Here is an 18,082-nt window from a genome sequence, read left to right as displayed (position 1 = left end):
ATCCTGCTGGCAAATGGTGCTTTAAAGTACAGCTTCACTGTTCAGCTGACAGCACCAGGTCCCTACCTGGTACTTCTCCTGAGTATCTTTCCCTGTCAAGTTACTACTCTTTGCTCCCAAAAAGCATTATGACAAAATTCAGCTGTCCCCTGGGAATTCATGTACATTGCTACAATAAGAGAACCAATTCAGCCTTTAAAACTGTGAAATACAAAGATTTTCATCCTGGTTTAAGTCCAAGTTTCAATACAAACTGAGCTTTGAACACTCCAAGATTTCTTTCCAAGAGCAAGTGATCCAGGGGAGGATCTCCTTCAACATATATGCAATACCAAAGTAAAAAGTACTGACTGTGACAGAGGAGGGTGATTTATGAAACACAAGCGTGGGGAAATAATTATTTACCTTCATAACAAGCAGTTTCTTCTTGGGTTTTTCACCATTAATGTAACTTTCTCCCAACAGCAACTTCTTAAAAGATGTTTGTCAACTTCTGTCATTCACAGATACACAACAAAGGAAAAGGTATCTCTCTCTAATGAGATGCACAGCCAAGGACGGTTGTCAGCATCATAGCACCGCTGTTGTGACATGTATTTCATTTTATTCAATGCATAACGGGGAAGCTGCTAAACCCAGCAGTCCAAGCAACATCCAAATAAGCATTAATAACGTGGTGAATAACTGATCATCACTAGATGGTTTTCAGCAGGATAAAGGGTTTTCCCTCCCCCTTTTAAAAATATCCTCGGAGTTGGAAAACAGAGAGGCAGAAGTTAGGACTGTTGCCTGCTGCCTCCCACGATGGGCACACATCTGCAAGTGCCAACCTGAGCCCGTCCTCGTGCACCAGGGATTTCAGAACAGTGCCAGGAGATTGCAGCAGCACAGCAGGTGGAGCAGGGGGCTCAGGGAGGAGCAATTCACGTCCATTGTGGTTCCCATTTTTCAAGGTAGATGGCAAATTCAGTTTCACAGACATGTACAAATTCGTGTACAAAACCCACTGCATAATACAAGGACATCTGTGTTTACCAAAGTAATCATTATTGTTTAATGCATATTTTTTAGGCCATTAAACAAATAACTTTAGCTCTGATGAACATGGTGATTTTCATGATAGACTTACAAGGAAAAAAAAAAAAGTTCACAAGAAATGTGGAGCTGCTAAGTATTAGGACAAGAACCACAGATTAAGGGCACTGCTTTGACCTCACGTATTCTCACCCCCTGCACGCTCAGCCAGCACAGTCCAACAGGGAATTGTGGTTTGCTGCCTTGCATCAGAACCTGAAGTCATCCTTGTGCTGCCTCCTGCCCCAAACTTTGTGGACACACGCAACCAGGGAGGGCAGTGCCCCATCAAACAGCACTAAAACTCCATTATTGTGGGACTGACCCCACAGCCAGGGCTGCACCCACCTCCAGCCCACAGAGCTCAGTGCAGAGGACACACAGGTCTTCAAACCAACCCCAGCACCCTCACAGCCATGGGGAGGCGAGTTCCACCTCCATTCCCACCCCATCCCTGCTTTACAGCACCATCACCTCTGCCCCACTGCATCTCCCCAGCTGTGGGGTCCAGCCCAGAGGGAAGAACATTCCCGAGCCTCGGGGGCTCCAAGGGGAGCTGGAGGCAGGCAGGGCTGGCAGGCAGGGCTGGGGGAGCTCAGGGGAGCAGTGAGCCGAGCCGAGACCCCGCTACATGTTCAGTGATTATAAGATTAGTGTGTTTTTATTTAAAGTATTACCCATTAACATCCCGTATTACAAAAGTAGCACAACAGTATCGACAGACTGTCAATATTAATAGGAGTGTCTAATGTTTTATCAATACTAATTTAATTTCTGTTATCTGCAGGCTGCAGGGCCTTTCTGAAGAAACAGAGGAACAAGAATGAGAAAGCCAAAGCAGTGACATAACAGGAAAACGAACCATTCCTTCAGCTTCTTGATCATTCAATGGCACCCTGCTGCTAACACAGTTATCCTTGCTGCTTCTTTTGAGTAAAAACACCAAGAACAAAACCCACTGAGGTGTTTTTCTTCCAATATCACCAGAACCTCCGCAACTCCCTTTTTCTTTTTGGCCAGAAACCATCTTTGCAGAACAGTATTTTTCTTAACTACGTAAACCCCAAATCTGTAAAATAAATGTGTCAGACAACAGCAATTACTGGTTGGATGAACAACTCATCCTTACAACACAGAGGTGATTCACAAAGGAGAATTTCTGGACCAGCAAATGACCCAATCTCATACACACTTTAAAGGGTCACATGGAAGATGTATTTTTTTCATTTTAGGCAAAATATGTAAGTTTAGGATAAAACTTCTCAAAGACTTGTATTTTAATGAGGTTAAAATAAGTGTCCCCAACAGGCCAGGGCAAGGAGGCTTGTTGGCAAGTCTGCCTGAGGTGGTAGGGGCTGTAAGGGGTAAGGATCCCTGCTCCTTTCAGGGAGATGCTCACAAGACCCAGATCACAGCCCCACCCCTGCACTTCCCATCACTACTAATGCACTTTAAAAGAGAGAGGAAGACAGGTCCACAATGACAAAATGTCAAACTGAACAAAGTAATTGAGCTAATCATGTAAACATTCATTATTACTAATATTAAAATATCCTGTTTTGCATTTTCTTTTTGTGACAGAATGAGCAGCATCTAAGGACTCAGAATTATCATCTAAGAACTGAGTAAAAGAGGAAACTGTCTAAAATGAAGACACAGAATCAAAGAAGAATTTTTCTCTTGCTTTAGCACATGAATGATCCCAACTGCACTTGCTACAAAGCATTAAGTGGGAATGCAGGGGAAAATATTCTTCTCCTTAAATATACTTCAAATAGGTGATTAATGGTTTTCAAACTGCAAAGGAGAGAAGTGGAAAAGAAGGTATTGGGGTAGGAAATTGGCTCACCTCGTGATACTCCATGATGTGTGACCAGTTCCCACAAATGAGTGAATCCTCCTTTCCTCATTAATGAGGCTGCAGATTTCCTGGTCCCCCCATCACTTGTGACAAATTTCAAAGAGCAATGATACCCAAAATTCCCCTGAGAATAAGTCCAGAGGGTGCTGAGCATGGGACAACAACTCCAAGATGCCAGAGATGGGCTGGGGGGGTGACAGACCTTCCCACCACGTCCCTGATGCTGGGCCACAACACCACGGATGGTGGCACCATCCCAATCCCACATGAGAATAAGATGAAGCAATGTTTAAAATGGAGATGGGGGATAAAAATCAACATATGTCGCAATCAAAATGTTGACTTCTCTCCCCTAGACTGTGTCCTCCCAAGTTCTGCTTGAAATTTCCACCCAAAATTCTGCCTTCCAGCACATCTTTGGTGCTGCTCACATCCCCTGCAGTCCCACAGAGTAACAGCAACCAGTGGTTGTGAGGAAGCTGTGTCTGTCAAACTGCTTCCCAGAACCACAGGAAAAAAGGAGGAAGGCAGAAAACAAGAGAAGATACTTTGCAGCCTCTGAAAATGAGGGGACTGAGCTGCTTAACAAATCACTCCCAGCCAGCTGGGGATGGAGTCAGAAAACCACCTTTGAAATAAAAAAGAACCGGTGAGGAAGGAACTAGCAAGCACTGTGAGGGGAAACTAACCCAAGAGTAGTCCCATAAGCTGGAAAATAATCAAAATTGGGAGTTATTGGACAAGGATTAGTGTTAGAGAGGTAGTTTCCTACTAGGAAATGTGATTTGAACGCCTCATGCACAGCCCAGCCAAGGACTTCAGAGGAGGCAACAGGAATGAATTACAAGGCACAGCAATGTAAGATCCTGAGACTATGCAAGCAAATTGAAGATGAGCTTCTGGGTCTAAGCACCCACCAGGGCAGCCTGAGGAATATTCAGAAGAGGAAAAAACCTCTCCAGCCTGCCCATGGGAGTTTGCCTTTGTGTTTTATGGCTCCAACAAACCCAGCTGTTTTGGGGTTACACATACAGTAGCAAAAACATCACTGGAGCCACTGGTTCCCATCTCAGCTCAAGAAAGGGACTTGCCACACAGGAATCCTCGCCAGTTCTCTCTTACCTCACTCAGCTCTTTCTGCTCACTGCCTCCCTTGTCTACAGCCACCATTTCTGCAGCACTTCTCCCTCCTCCTCCACCTCTCCCCAAACCTCCAGCCCCCTCTCCTCCGAGCACAGGAGGCAGCTCCGAAGGGAGCAGCAGCAGCCACAGCTCATAACTCGCCTAACGAGTGCCAGCCAGAAGTGATTTGTAGGCATCAAGTAGATTATTGTTTTTTGAGAGAGTGGAAAAGAAAAAGAGGGGCACAAGCTTAAGGTGTTGTTGATGAATGAAGATGAAAAGAAGGTTTTAGGGTGAGAAGTGTTTGTCTAGGGTGACCTAAACCGTTCAAACCTCATTTGATAGATGATGGACATTTATTCCCTGCTATGTGTCACTTCAAAGTCTAAGGTTTATATTAAACAAGAAGTCTTCTCCTTCTAAGTTGTTCATCAGTTTTTCCCTGGAGTTTATCACACAGAACAATACTTGGAAATGTAATCACATTTAGTTTTTTAATAAAGTAATCTGGTCACTAGTAGTACATATTAGAAAATGCACTTTATTGTTTTTCATTATGTAATTGTGTGCTTCATTGCTTTTCATCTGTTTTCCCTTGCTGTGGGAGGAGGCATGGCCCAGGAACACCATTTTTCTGGGGATGATGTTCTACAGGCAGAATGACACCACAACACCCCTGCTCCCCAGTGCCAATGCCCTTCCCTCCCCTCCCTCCCCACAGGCAAGAACCAGGTTCCAATAAAGCTGAGGTATTTTCTGCTCTGAGGTAAGGCAAACCCAGCTTTTCCACCCCACAAGGCCCTACCTGGAGAAGCCATCAGCAGCAAATACTTAAAAGTAAGCAAGGACATGAGGCCCAGCCACAGCTTTAATCACAAAGAAGAAATTTTTGATGTCTTGCATTCAAGTCACCCGTGGTACTTTCTCCCATGCCTTTCTCTGGATCTGGATTTGCAACCTGTGAGAGTTGATGTTTGGAAAGAAATCATCTGTATCATGAAATAACTTTTCCCCAAACAGCTAATGGCACTAATAGTTTTGAACAGGGGTTCCTCCTGCTAAAAGACATGATCATTCCATTATAAATGTTTACATTCCTATGCATTTAAAACAAACATATTATGCTAATAAATTATGGAAAAACTGTACTTGATGGGACATGTTCTTGTTTAGTATTCACAAATTGCAGCATTTAACCACAGGGTAAATTTATTCATTTACTACATCTATTCCTTTAAATGTGTCCCAAAAATTGTCTTCTCAGCACTTGCTCACTAAGATTGCTGTGAATATCAGTTTTTGAGGTGTTCATTTTACTTAGATCCTCTATTAAGAAGAAAACAACATGGATTTACTGAAACCATATTTCTCCACCAGAGTGTTGATTCCCACAGGAGCAAAAAGCATCTCATGCTAGTCCTAGCCCCAAGCAAGGACATCACCTCTTCTCTTTGTCTTATTCAGAAAAAAAAGGCCACTGCCTTTCATTTGAGATGCTCTGGTCTACCACACCCCAAACACAGAGACCTCTCCCCATCAGCAGCAAATTTCCACTGCTACCCTGCCAAGCCCTTGAAGACCTCACAGTTTGTGCACCCAACATCAAAGTCAGAAGTTTGACTTATGCTCCATCTCACTACACTTTTAGAGCTTAAAAAAATTATCAGATTCTACTGAATTTCTCTCTACACAGCTGCATCTCTAATGAACCCTCATAAAAGTTAAAACTTATATTCAGTAATCATATGCAATTGAAACATCATGAAATGAGAAGTCAAGGAACTGTATGTGGGCTGCAATGACTTGTCTTATTGTATTCATTCCCTTAATAAATATATCTTAAAAATAACCTCACAGTCACACATTTGCAATATAATATAAAAATAACACTGGATTCAAATTATTAAACAGGTAATTTAATAGAACAAGAATTGAAATGTAGGACAGTGTGCAACTTTATGCTATAGGAATAAGATGATTTTAGCCAACACAACTGTTTTTCTTTTTTGCATTATTTCTGCATTTATAATACTACAACATCCACATAACCTTGACACTGTAGTCACCTTAGTAACAAACAAGTGTAACATTCACCTATAATTGAAATCCCAATAGGGTGTTTGATTCAAGTAAAACAAAAATCAGAGGCCCCTACTCTGCTGCTTTTTTCTTAGTCACATAGATATGGGCTAAAAGGATTTTAAAATAGATATATTTGTACACTATTACATCTACAAAGCAGAGGCATTTAATTTTAATTTAACGCTAAATGGAAACAAATATAACACCTTTAAAAGACACGATGCTAAAAAGAGAACAAATTATTTAAGTTCTGGACCAGCACAGCTTGGAGAATTCACACCAAGTAAAGGCCAGATTTAAACCAGTCTTAAAGCCAAGAGAAGGAGCTGTTTTGGGGACACTGGACCAGCAGAACTGGGCATGTAGAGGACACCCTTCACTGTGCCACCACAGCCCAGAACTGATGGGGACGAGCATCCCCACCATGTCAAGCTTGTGCTTTGCATAGCTGATTTCATTTAAATTGGGCTGTTTTGCATGGAAGAAAAAGGGCAAAGGTCCCAGCAGTGCCCAGAAAGGCACATTAACGTGCTTGGTCATTGCTTAGCAATGGTCAAGACCAGACACTTTAGAGAAAGGTACAAGAAACACCTGAACTGAGAGTTTTCACCTCTGGAAACAGGACTTTCTGCCTAACCCTTTGTTAGCTTTGTCCTAAACCAAGATAATTTATTCTCTTCCTAACTTGTAAGATTAAATAAAACTGCTCCTACTCAAGGTACCTGCAGATGTTTGCAATTACCTATAAACTTAAATTCTCTTACTGTTTTGCACTTAGTCCTTCATAGCTGAGATTTACAGTTTTACTGAATGATCATCTGTTTGAGGGACAAAACCTAGCCTCAACCATCTCTTTGCTCATGTTGGCCTGCTCTTTCCACAGCTCCAGAAGAAGGAACTCTGTGCTCCTGCAGAAGCTCCAGCTCTTCACCAGCACAGCCCAGCCATGAATCCCTCTCATCAAGGGCTGCCATCTGCCCGGGCTCCATCCCGCCCATCACGCTTTTATGAAGTCCCTGATGAGCATGATTCAATTAACGTCGCCTGAGAAGCCCCTCCACCACAAATGAGAGGTGACAAGGAGCTGAGAGAGGAGCAGGGGGACGCAGCGAGGAGCAGCTGGGCCAGGGGACACGACAGAACTGCTGCTGCACGTGGCAAAGTGGGCTTGAGCCGCCTGTGTCCGAACAGTGATGAGGAGGAGGGGTACAGGGAGGAGAGAGAGAATCTGGAGAAGTGAGATTCTTAGAAAGCTCTTCCCACCCTGCCACTGGAAAGACAAATTGGAGGCAAAACCATGAGTTTTACTGGGTTATTCCATCATCAAGTGCTTTGCCTACACATCACCCAGAGTACACATCACCTCGCTGGGGTTAAGGGGATGCCCATTGGCCCCACCAGGAGACCTGTGCCCAAAACAGCTGCAGGAGTGGGCTCCTTCTGCTGGTGGAAACAAGGACTCAGCTAAATGTGGAGGGCTACAAGTTTCTGCAACAACATGCAAGTCTCCAACATGTGGCCCGTAACGTAGCTGTTGCCATGGTAAAAAATTCATGTTTAGTGAAAAGTGTTAAATCTTGTATCATAAGTTAAATCAGCTGCCAAGACACATTTTCACAAGTAGGGGAATTTTTGTCTTTTCAGAATGGAATGTTTTTCAGTTGACATTGATTTTTCCCTAAAATAAGTCCCCCAGAAAGGAAGCCAATCACACGTGAGGCAGTCCAAGAGCTGAATTACTCTACTCCTTCTCTGAATCATCAACAAGTGTTGTGTGCTAGTGCATGTGTGTGTACAAATGCACTGTAGCTTCATAAATTCCACCCTCTTATACAAATCGGCAGTTATACAATTTATTCCGAATATTAAAGTAATGATCCCAGCAGAAACACCAATATTTAATGTTTTGGGTGAGGAGACTTCAACAAGTAACTTTTCTAACCAGGAATCAACGCAAAAGTTAAGTTGCCCCTTACTTTTCACAAATATAAGACTGAGTCTGAGTGTACAGCTGTTTATGTAGGTCAATGATGGAAATAGTAAGAGTACACTTATTTGTTTTTATGTTTCTTGCTCAGTATTTCAAAAGAGAACAACTTTAATACAATTTCAGAAAGAGAGTCAAGGTTAGAATTATTGCAGAATTAGCAAAAACCTAAGAACAACAAAAACCCAAACAAAAAAATCCACAAAAAATAACACCCCAACAAAACCCCAATCACAAAAAAACTTGTTAATCTTATTCCTTTTAAAACTATTGCAAGGAAATCTGGCTGTTATAAATCAAGACTGTATGTCCTTCTTGTCCTGAACTACTTAAATTTGGTTCATTCTAGCCTCTGATGGTTAATATTCCGTATTTCCAGCAAAGTGCATTTCAAGAAGGAGGTTTTCCCACTGACACAGCCAGGGAGGAGTCAGCACCAGAACAGCTCCTGCAGAGGGGTCACTGCCCTGCTGGACAATGCAGACCTCTTGGACAACATTGGATTTTCCTTTCCCACATCTCTCTTCAACCACCACAAGCTGGATTTCACCCTCATTGTGTCTTCTGCAGTGAGGACTTTGCCCAACAGATTCCTTTCTTTTTTACCTGCTTGCAAGTAGCAACAGCCAGCAGCCAGTCACATCTTTGTTTCTAAGTTAAGAAACACTTCTGATTCCTCCTCCTCTCTCTAATTATTGCTCCGCGATCGATTTGCCGTGCGCCATGCCAAATTTGCACCTTAGCTCCTCACCTCTAGTCAGTAAAACTCAAACTCTCCTCCCATCTTCTCCACAAAAGACATTTTCTAGCAAGCAAGCTCCTGCTTACGCTCTCTTGCCTCCCTCTCCCTCTCCCTCTCTCTCCTGGAACCAGCTCTTCGGAAAGGCTGGAGCATATTTAGCCCTCCCAGCTCTCTGCTTGTCTCTTTCTTTTATTTTACATGGTTCAGTGTTCACATTCTGCTCTCATTCTGCCTTCTCTCCTTCTTTCTCTGCTCCGGTGCTACAAAAAGACATCTTCCGTGACACCTTAAAGAAAAAAGGTCCCTGAATTAACGTGACTTGCACTGCATGGTATTTTCAGACCGCCCATTTGCTAATGTTGCAATTAGGACAATTAGGAAGTCAGGGGAAGAGCTTACAGGAGCAGATGAAAGCTGCAGAGATAAAATGGAAAGCTTTTACCTGCCAAGCTCTCGGGTTAGGGTTCTAGGTTGCCCTCGGATCTAACAAAGCTATAAAAGAGCCATATTAAGGAGATGCACAATTGCATTGCTGTAAATACCGAGCGTGGCTTTTTCCATCCTCCTAAAGACATGGATTTTTGCTTCCACAATTTGCAAGCTGGTAGCCATAGGTGGTTTAAATTCTTGGTATTAAAAAAAGCTCAGAGCATTACTGACAATTAAAAACAGCTTTTACACATGCACAATAATGCTTCTCATGCTTTAAAAAAAATAATAATATGCATATCCATATTACCATCATAATAAGTGCCACAGAGTGACATGATATGATTGAGTATAATGGTTCCTTTGGAGCCATTATGGTCGATCAGTAAATAATACACTTTTGAAATTGTCTAACTACATATTTACACTTGTCAACTCTCATACACTTCAGTGACAGAATTTAAAAGAAACACTGTAAAAAACTGTAAGAACATTAAACCACAAAAACATTATGCTGAAGTAGCATTAAGGTTTGACTTAAACCCACAAAACATGGAAATTTCAGGTTAAGGCAAACTCTCCCAAAATGACACTGTCTTTAGCTCCCAAGATGTGCCCAAGTGCCTGCTGATCCAGGAAAAGCAAGGGATGAGGCAGGAAGGCAGGAGACCATGGGGTCGTGGTGGTCCATATGAGAATTAAGCCATTCTGGAAGGCTCTGGCCACCAATTTAATGAGAAATCTCATGGGTGAGAACCAGCCTGCCAGCAGTAATTCAGCAGTAATTCAGCTGCTCAGCAGAACAGCATTTCATGATATTTTATATAAACAAAGCCCAGGCCTTCCTCTGTTTATTCAGATGAAATTCCCAATTAAGTTGAGAAAAATTAGTCTTCATTTGTTTGAGAAGAGGCCCCATTGAGACACTGGGAGTTTTCCCTAGCTGAAACACATGGAGAAAAACTTCAGGCTTTGACCCTAAAATGGCATTGCCAAAAAAATATGTTAAATAAACATGACAGTGGATCATAATTATCCCAAAGATTCACTCCATGTGGGGAAAAAACAAGACTGGGAAGGAGGATGTTTTTTCAACAGTAAAATAATGGGCCTGGCGATGTCTTTTTTAATTGATAATTTTGTGTCTCTTGTTCAGCTGTAGCCACTTTTGCTCCGAGCAGTGGTGGCAGCAACTTTATTGGTTCCAGTAGAGCTCTGCTGAAAACAATAAGCATCAAGCTCCCCAGTGCCATCTGTCTTTCTGTGAGGGTCACATCCTGCTGCCCTGGAATCAAGGGGATATTGAATGCTTGGGAGCTGTCAAGAGCAGCCCCAGGCCCACGGCACCTCCTTTGCAACAAAAGGACCCCAAACACTTCAGATGCTCTGCACTGAAACCCTGAACCAGACTTTAAAAACCAATGATGGATATTTTCCAAGAGCAAAGGTCTTCCTTTCATATATATCTATATCTGTATCTATCTCCTTGCTCAGACTTATCTATTACCTGGCTTGTGAGAACAAAATCCATAAAGGCTTGGCAGGGCAGGCTCTTGAAGTTGTTTGAAGACACAACCACCACACCCCTGTCAAGAGGGAATTACAGCTCAGTTTTATAGTCAACTCTCCCCTCGACTGGCTGATGACAGAGCAGCCTCCCTCTACGCTCAGCATCTGGGATTTTACAGCCGCTGTATATAAATGGGATTTTCATGACAAACAACTCTATATTCGGTTTCCTTGTATATCTGAACGTGAGAACGATCTCTTAAGGCTCTGCTGGGAAGAAGTATTAATGAAGACAAAGAGCATTTCAGGCTGTTCCCCACTGGAGCATTATCATGATGACAGTATAAAGACTTTGTCCTACAGCAGTACTTGAAGTCCACATCCTCCTCCCCAGGCAGCAATGCAGGACCCCCCTGTGTGCCCGAGCCTCCAGCCTCCTCCTCAGCATCCCAGCCCCACCTGATGGGGACAGAATCTGCCATCAGCTCGTAGAGCTTCCTCTGCTCTCTCATTTCACAAGGCCTCCCTGGAGATATTTTCTTTTGTCTAAATATTATAAACCAGGGTAAGATGAAGACTTAATAAACCCTGTTGCCTTTTCCCTTTGCACAGTGTCTGTCTCCTCTCACCCAATCTCACAGCTCATGCAAATGTCAGAGCCAGAACAGTTTCTGCATCTCCTCGGGTCGCCCCACAGTGAAACCAGCAAAGGTAAACAAACTACTGAAGTCTGGGTATTTTTATTTCAGATGGCATGTAAATCAGTGGATGAAAGCTGGGAATAAACTGGCAATATGAGGGCAGCTTATTTAAGTTTCCTCCCCCAGCTCAGTGTTCCCTCAATGCAATATAGCTGACATAACCCTACACTAAGGGAAAAAAAAGAAAAACCCAAAGAGATATAAATACTTTCTCCAAAGCAAAAAACTCTTCCTTCAAAGTGTTTGGGCAACTCTTACAGAAATAGAGAAGCATTTCCCTACCAAAGGCAAAATTTTCACCTGTAGGAAGTCCAAAGGAGACCAAACACCACCTCACATGCTCAGAATGGGCCCAGGGTTCACTGTGGGACAGCCCAAGGAGGAGCACAGATACCAAGAGCGCTTGGGATGGGCACAAGCTCCTCATGGGAGCCGCAGAGCCCCGAAGGTGCTGCTGTACACGTACACCTCTCCTCAAACAACAGCCAGAGCAAGAGCTTCCTCCAGGGACTCCAATCAGAAAATGACTGGGCCTGTGTAGAGCTGAAAGCCCCTGGACAGATGGGTTTTTAAGAGCAGGAGCTCCAGCTGCCACCTAATTGTCTGACCAGTGGGTGCCCCAAACCCACAAGCTCCTCACACCATTATCTCCTGGCAGAAAGGTGCTACGTGCCCCCACTCTTCCCTCTCTGACTCCTTGTTTAAAGCTTTCTGGCTGCTGGTGAGGAAATGATTCTGCCTTGCTCTGACTTCCTCTCCATCACCTCTCTGTCTGTGAGGACTGGTGAGAGAATGTTTCCACTGCTCTTACACTTCCACATCATCCATTTCTGAGGCCCTTATAGGAAAGAAAAAGGCTGTCTCCCATCTCCTGCTGGTGATAGTTTTGTCAGATAATAGCACAAAGCAGTTATGATCCTGTGAAGCTGTTACCAATACCCAGAGGTATTGCAGCAGAGACAGACCATGCCTGCTGCATTCACCCACCAATGGGCAAAGCCTGAGCAGCATCTAAGGGACCTATCTACTCAAGAGAATATCACTACTTTAACCTGCCATGAGCAGTTGTTTGGTTTCTCTGATTTTCTGCATGCACATTGTATTTCTCTATATTTTATTTTAAGTTAAAACCTGCTGAAATTTGATAGCTCCAGACACAACAGTGCCAAGGAAAAGGAGCCTCTGGTCCCTGAGAGGGACTTCTTTCCATGCTGGCTTGACACATAAAATCTGCTTCTTCAATTACGTCTTCCTTCTTACCTAGACATAACGGTGTGAAAACACAATAAAAGCTCTCAGAAAAGAAGTTCAAGGAAGATGATAAAGTATTTTTCAGACCTCATAAATACTTTAATACCAAGATAGCCACTTGCACAGCCCAGCTCTGCCCCCGTGCCATGTTGGTGACTGCAGGCACTCACGCCTTCCCAAAGCACCTCAATCTCCAACAGCCTAAAAACTGCCCTGAGCAATAAAAACAAAGCTGCTGCCACACAAACCTCCAGCTGCAAGCCCCACTTTGCTCTGTCAGCACTCTGCATCCAGAGAGGTACAGGTGCTTTACAAGAGCATGTCGTACACACACCTGCAAACTCACAACTTCACACGCCCCACAACATCTCTGCTGTGCCACTCCTGGTTCAAAATATCCCTCCAAGCATCTCGAGTACCAACGAGGCAATTTTAATCATGCATTCACAACCTCTACCAAGCCAGGGTGCAGCCTTGCAGATAAAAGCTCTGCTCAAGACTTTAAGTTTACCACCTTCCCAAAGCAAGATCTTTTCCTGTTACGTGATTTATTGGAATAATAGGTACTGTTTGTATGAAAAAACAGATTACTTGAAAAACTGTCCCAAGAAATCATTATAGATGCAGAAAAGCCAGGGCTTGCTCTATTGCCACAACAGAAATGCTCCATTTGTTTTTCTAAATATAAAGCAAGGAAAAATACCACAAATTTGGTCAGGATAGAATTCTGCACTAAAGCCCTCATTTTAGGTGTGAGAAGATTTTTTTTACACAGAAGGCGTGAAATTCCCTCTTCTCCTGGTGATGTGAAATGCCCCAATGCCCCAGCTCCTCCAGGACATAGCCAAAGTCGAAATAATTTTCAAAACTAATATGTACACTGAGTAACATGGTTAACATCATCCAATGAATTTAGATCCACCTACACGATATAAATATATCTAGATAAACTGTCACCTTCAGCAGAATTCATTAAAATAATGTTGTATCTTCCTTGTTAAATGTAATTTTTTTAATTGAAATTTAATCTTACTGCATTATTTGGTAGATTTTTAATTGACATTTGTAGTAATTAATTGGTAAGCATTACAGCTTTGTCTGAAGAATTTAAAACTAAATTTGACATCGAGATTGGCCAGCCACTGCTGTGAGGTGCCTGCTGGGAGCATTTCATCATCCTCCCAGCCCCTCCTGCTGATCAGAGGTGGGAGATGATGGTCTCTTTCTTACAGTCATGAATTACATTACTAATGTATTCCATTACCACCACGCAAATGTCATGTTAATTCCTGATCATCATCAAGTCATACAATGGTTTCCACGCTGGCACCCAGCCAATTAGCGGTGTGGAAAAATATTCCGCCAATTATATAACTTGAATTAGGTTAAGGACTCAAGAGAAAGCAAAATAAATGCTTTGAAAATACTTCTGAGATAAAATGTAAGTTGACACTGTCTTCATGTGCTGTAGCCGATGTTATACAATCTGATAGGCAGCTGCCAACATTCATAACTGTTTATTAAATCTAGCCTCTCTTTATGGTGGCAGCTAAGATCTGTATTTTTACCAATATTAGGTTCATTGTGTTATGAAAAAAGACCAAAATACTTAGGAGCATTCACACCAGCTTATAAAACTTACATTATGTACTTTATTAAATTGTTAAAATTACTTCTTCTCTCCTCCCCCTGCCACAGAGAAAAGTTCCACGGACAGAAAAGTTTCAGAAAAACCAAGTCTTTCTGGAGCCACTGATGCCACAAGGAGCAAGGGAGATCTCACACAAGTGACATCTCGGGGCTGCCGCCACCTCTCCCTCTGAGCAACTCTGCCAGGGGATGCCAGGCTGGGCTCCTGGAGCTCACCCACCCCACTGACACCCACCTGGGTTAGCACATCCTGGGGGAACCCACGGACAAACCCCTCTGGCTTTTCCTCCCTGGGTACCACAAGAAGCACCACAGGGCAAATCCAGCCCTTTTTGTAACCAGGAGGCAGAAGGGAGGACTGAAGCAGGAGAGGGGCACTGTTAGGAAGATCCCCACAATCCACATGGGAAGGGCAGGGACACAGCAGGTCCCCGACGTGCCGTCGGTGTTCAGTGCCACCAGGCTTTTAGTACCACCCCATTATTTTGATTTGCTCTGTTCTTAACTCAATTTATCCTACAAGCATGGTTATCTCCAATTTAAAAACGTACACAGCACCAGCTCCTCGACTTTAAAAATTCATAACTAGGAGCAATTTGTTAAAACCTTTTACTGTATCTTTCTCATTTTCCGAGGTGTTGCAATGAGGCAATTTGCTGTTCTGGCTGCTCACCCCAGATGACCTTTGCCTGCCATAAAATGGTATACAACTAAACTCTCTGCTTTAAATAAAACCCTTGCCTCTTCCAAAGGCCCTACGTATTCAGTCAACACAATCAGCAGAAACCACATTTGGCTACTCAATAAGCTGGAAACCTTTAAGGCGGTGAATGAATTCCTGACATCACCAGGGACACTCGAGTGGGGAACAAGAGAGACGGCCGAGAAGTGGCTCTTGCTGCAGCTGGAGAACGGATCACTCCTTTAAGCTGAACTCTCAAGGAAAACGAGAACAAAAACTGAATTAGCTCGACACGTACCCTCTGCAGTCAGCACATTGCTAGGCAACTTACCATCTCTTGATAGAATTATGGTGGAGGGCTGGTCGTACATCAGGGTTAAGATGAACACAAGCACCAGTTTGGGCCAACTGCTCCTTTCCAGTGGGAATGCTCAATGCTTGGTCATTTCCTATTATTATTCGGCAATATTTCCTAGGCACCTAGAGAGTCTAATGCATTCAGAAGGTATTTTAAAGCTATTAAGTGACATGAAAATTTTAAGATAACTGGAAGTAAGTGAATTTTAGGACGAGTAGCGAGAGTCTTTTTCTTTGTTCAAGCCAGCATTTGGAGGGAGTTAACAATTCTTCTTCTCAGTGCTTTTATTTTTTAATAGTGAAGGTATCCAGAGGGCACGTTACTTCAACACTTTGTCTTTACTCCAGATGCTGGCTGGCCACAGCTCCACACCTCCATAATCCAACCTGGTATTTCAAGTGGATGCTTTGAAATACTCAGGTCCTTCCGTCTGCCTCCCTGAGACCAGACACAAAGTGCCATTACAAGCAGTGCCACGGGGCTGTCACAGCACCCAGAGATGGCACACTTCACCCATGCCAGCCTTAGAAGGGCCTCTATCTTATAACTATACCTGGATATTGAGATTCTGACCCCAGGCATTATTTACATTTACTAAAGAGGCATTAAGCAAATGCACAGAGTGCTTTAAATCGAGGCATGTACCTTGCATATAACCCCCCATTTCCCATGCATACTTTATAGGCACAAAGAAATAATTAATTACCTAACCACCGTGATTAAAATCAATTGATTCCTATGCGGCAGAGCAATGAGAAATTTTTGCATGACTGGAGAAGTCTGGAATTTGTCCCTGTTTGGGGATCTTGGTTGTATCAGTGAGGCTGGTAACTCAGACATGAAGGAAATGGTAAGAATCCCTCTCCTCTATGCACACTTTGAGCTGCCATATGGGTTTATTCAACTGTTTACTATACCAGTCGGTAAAAACTGAACAGCTATTATAATCTTTGCTAAATGACATGGTAATTATGCTACCTCTGGAAAAAAAAAAAAAAAAGAAACCTAGAAAAAAAAAAATCACAATTCACTGATGTACGAATTTCTCGGGTTTTATAATCTTTGAATTGAAATGCACTTTCCAACACACAGAGGGATATTAAATATATAATAGAAACCTGAATTTATTTAAAAAAACAATTTATGCTCCCAATTCCTACACAATTTAATTATGCAGATTTCCTGGGTCTGAAAGATTTCTTACACAGACTTCACAGTTTTGCTGCAGAATGAGATGATTCTTGTCTTCCCAAACTAATACTGCCCCTCCTCTCCCCCCCAGTTATGAAGAGAGGCAATCAGGAGGAGGCAGGTCAGCGGAGTGGGCATGGAAAGCTCCCCATGCCAGGCTCCTGGGGGATGGGGACAGCTGGAAAAGGCACAGCCACCCCCTGCATGGCACAAAAGGGACATGGGGGCTTCTCGGGGGGGTAACCCCACCAGGAAAGGTAACTGGCCCTTAACAGAGAAGAGGTCTCACTCCAGCATCCTCTTGAGCTTGATCCAAACAGGCTTGAAGGCTCTGTGCCCGTGTCCCCCAGGCTGGGCAGCAGCACCAAGGTGAAGCACACGCCGCAGGACAGCTCTCCTGTGTACCAGTGACACCATTTTGTCACTGGGATGCAAGTGCAGCAAATGCTGGAGCTCATTATCTGCTGGCAATGGCTCCTTTGAGAATCCACCATGAGACCTCTCCATATCCATATTTCATCATGACACGAATTGCCCACGTAAGCTTGGTTTAGATCCTGTCTGTCTGCAAGGCTTCAGTTTTGGGCAGTAGCTTTGCCTGCAGGACTGAACTCCAGTTTCCCCACCAAAGCCCTTGCAGTTCATAGAATTTGGGGGGATGAAGAGAAGAAATAAAGGAAAGGAGTAGGTTTTTTTTATATAGGTAATATTTGATATTTCTGCTATTTCATGACAATGAAGGTTGCTTTGGGTCTTTTTAAGAATAGCGGTGACTTGCCTGTAAACACAGACAGTACAACTCCCTCCCACCATATTAAAAAGGGGAGAAAAAAATGAGGGAAAGATAATTTGTAAGAAAGGATAAGTGAGAGTTATTGCAAACTCAGGCTTGACAACTCACCAGTTTTACTTGCAGGCATCACACATATCCATTCATGACTCAGGGCAAATACAGGAAAGGATTGGAACCCTTCTCATGGCAAATGTGTCTGGAAGCAGGAGTCACTCAGAAAAAATGTTCTCAGGAGACTGAAAGACAAAAACATGTTTTAAAACTTCACTCAGTTAGAATCATATCAAAGCTTATCATTTTCCTTTGAAAGTAAAAGGTGGTTATAAATGCTGGAGCTGGGGGGAGCATTACAGAAGCATGTCTATGTATCAAACTATCACACAGCAGACTCTATTTGGCTTTAAATAAAACCAAAACTTACAATATTAAGAAAGGTTTTTAGAGACAAATGCTTATTTCACATTTGCAACGTGCTCCTCCGACAGGAGAGCTTATGTTCCTTCTAAATACCAAAATGTGTCACCATCCAAATCCACATGCTGCCTGAAAACATTGTACTGAGCACAAAATCCAGATACTTTAACCTACTTTGCATTATCAAAATATAACACTCTCTGAATTTCTGAACTATTTACTCTCTGTCTTCACTC

At 43.0% G+C, this 18,082-nt stretch overlaps 1 protein-coding gene across 21 annotated transcripts in view; it reads right to left on the bottom strand.

The window, feature by feature from the left end:
• The window catches only part of FOXP1 (forkhead box P1), a 422,694-nt gene that overhangs the window by 316,384 nt on the left and 88,228 nt on the right, over window positions 1-18,082 (bottom strand). For 20 of the 21 annotated variants that reach the window (XM_041718651.2, XM_030282743.4, XM_072934618.1 and 17 more), the window contains one exon: window positions 17,541-17,668. The gene's annotated coding sequence lies outside the window, so the exon portion shown is untranslated. 21 annotated transcript variants of the gene reach the window in all.

The sequence above is a fragment of the Taeniopygia guttata genome, chromosome 12 (assembly GCF_048771995.1).
Source record: "Taeniopygia guttata chromosome 12, bTaeGut7.mat, whole genome shotgun sequence".
Classification (NCBI taxonomy): domain Eukaryota; kingdom Metazoa; phylum Chordata; class Aves; order Passeriformes; family Estrildidae; genus Taeniopygia; species Taeniopygia guttata.
This window is presented reverse-complemented; position numbering and strand designations above follow the sequence as displayed.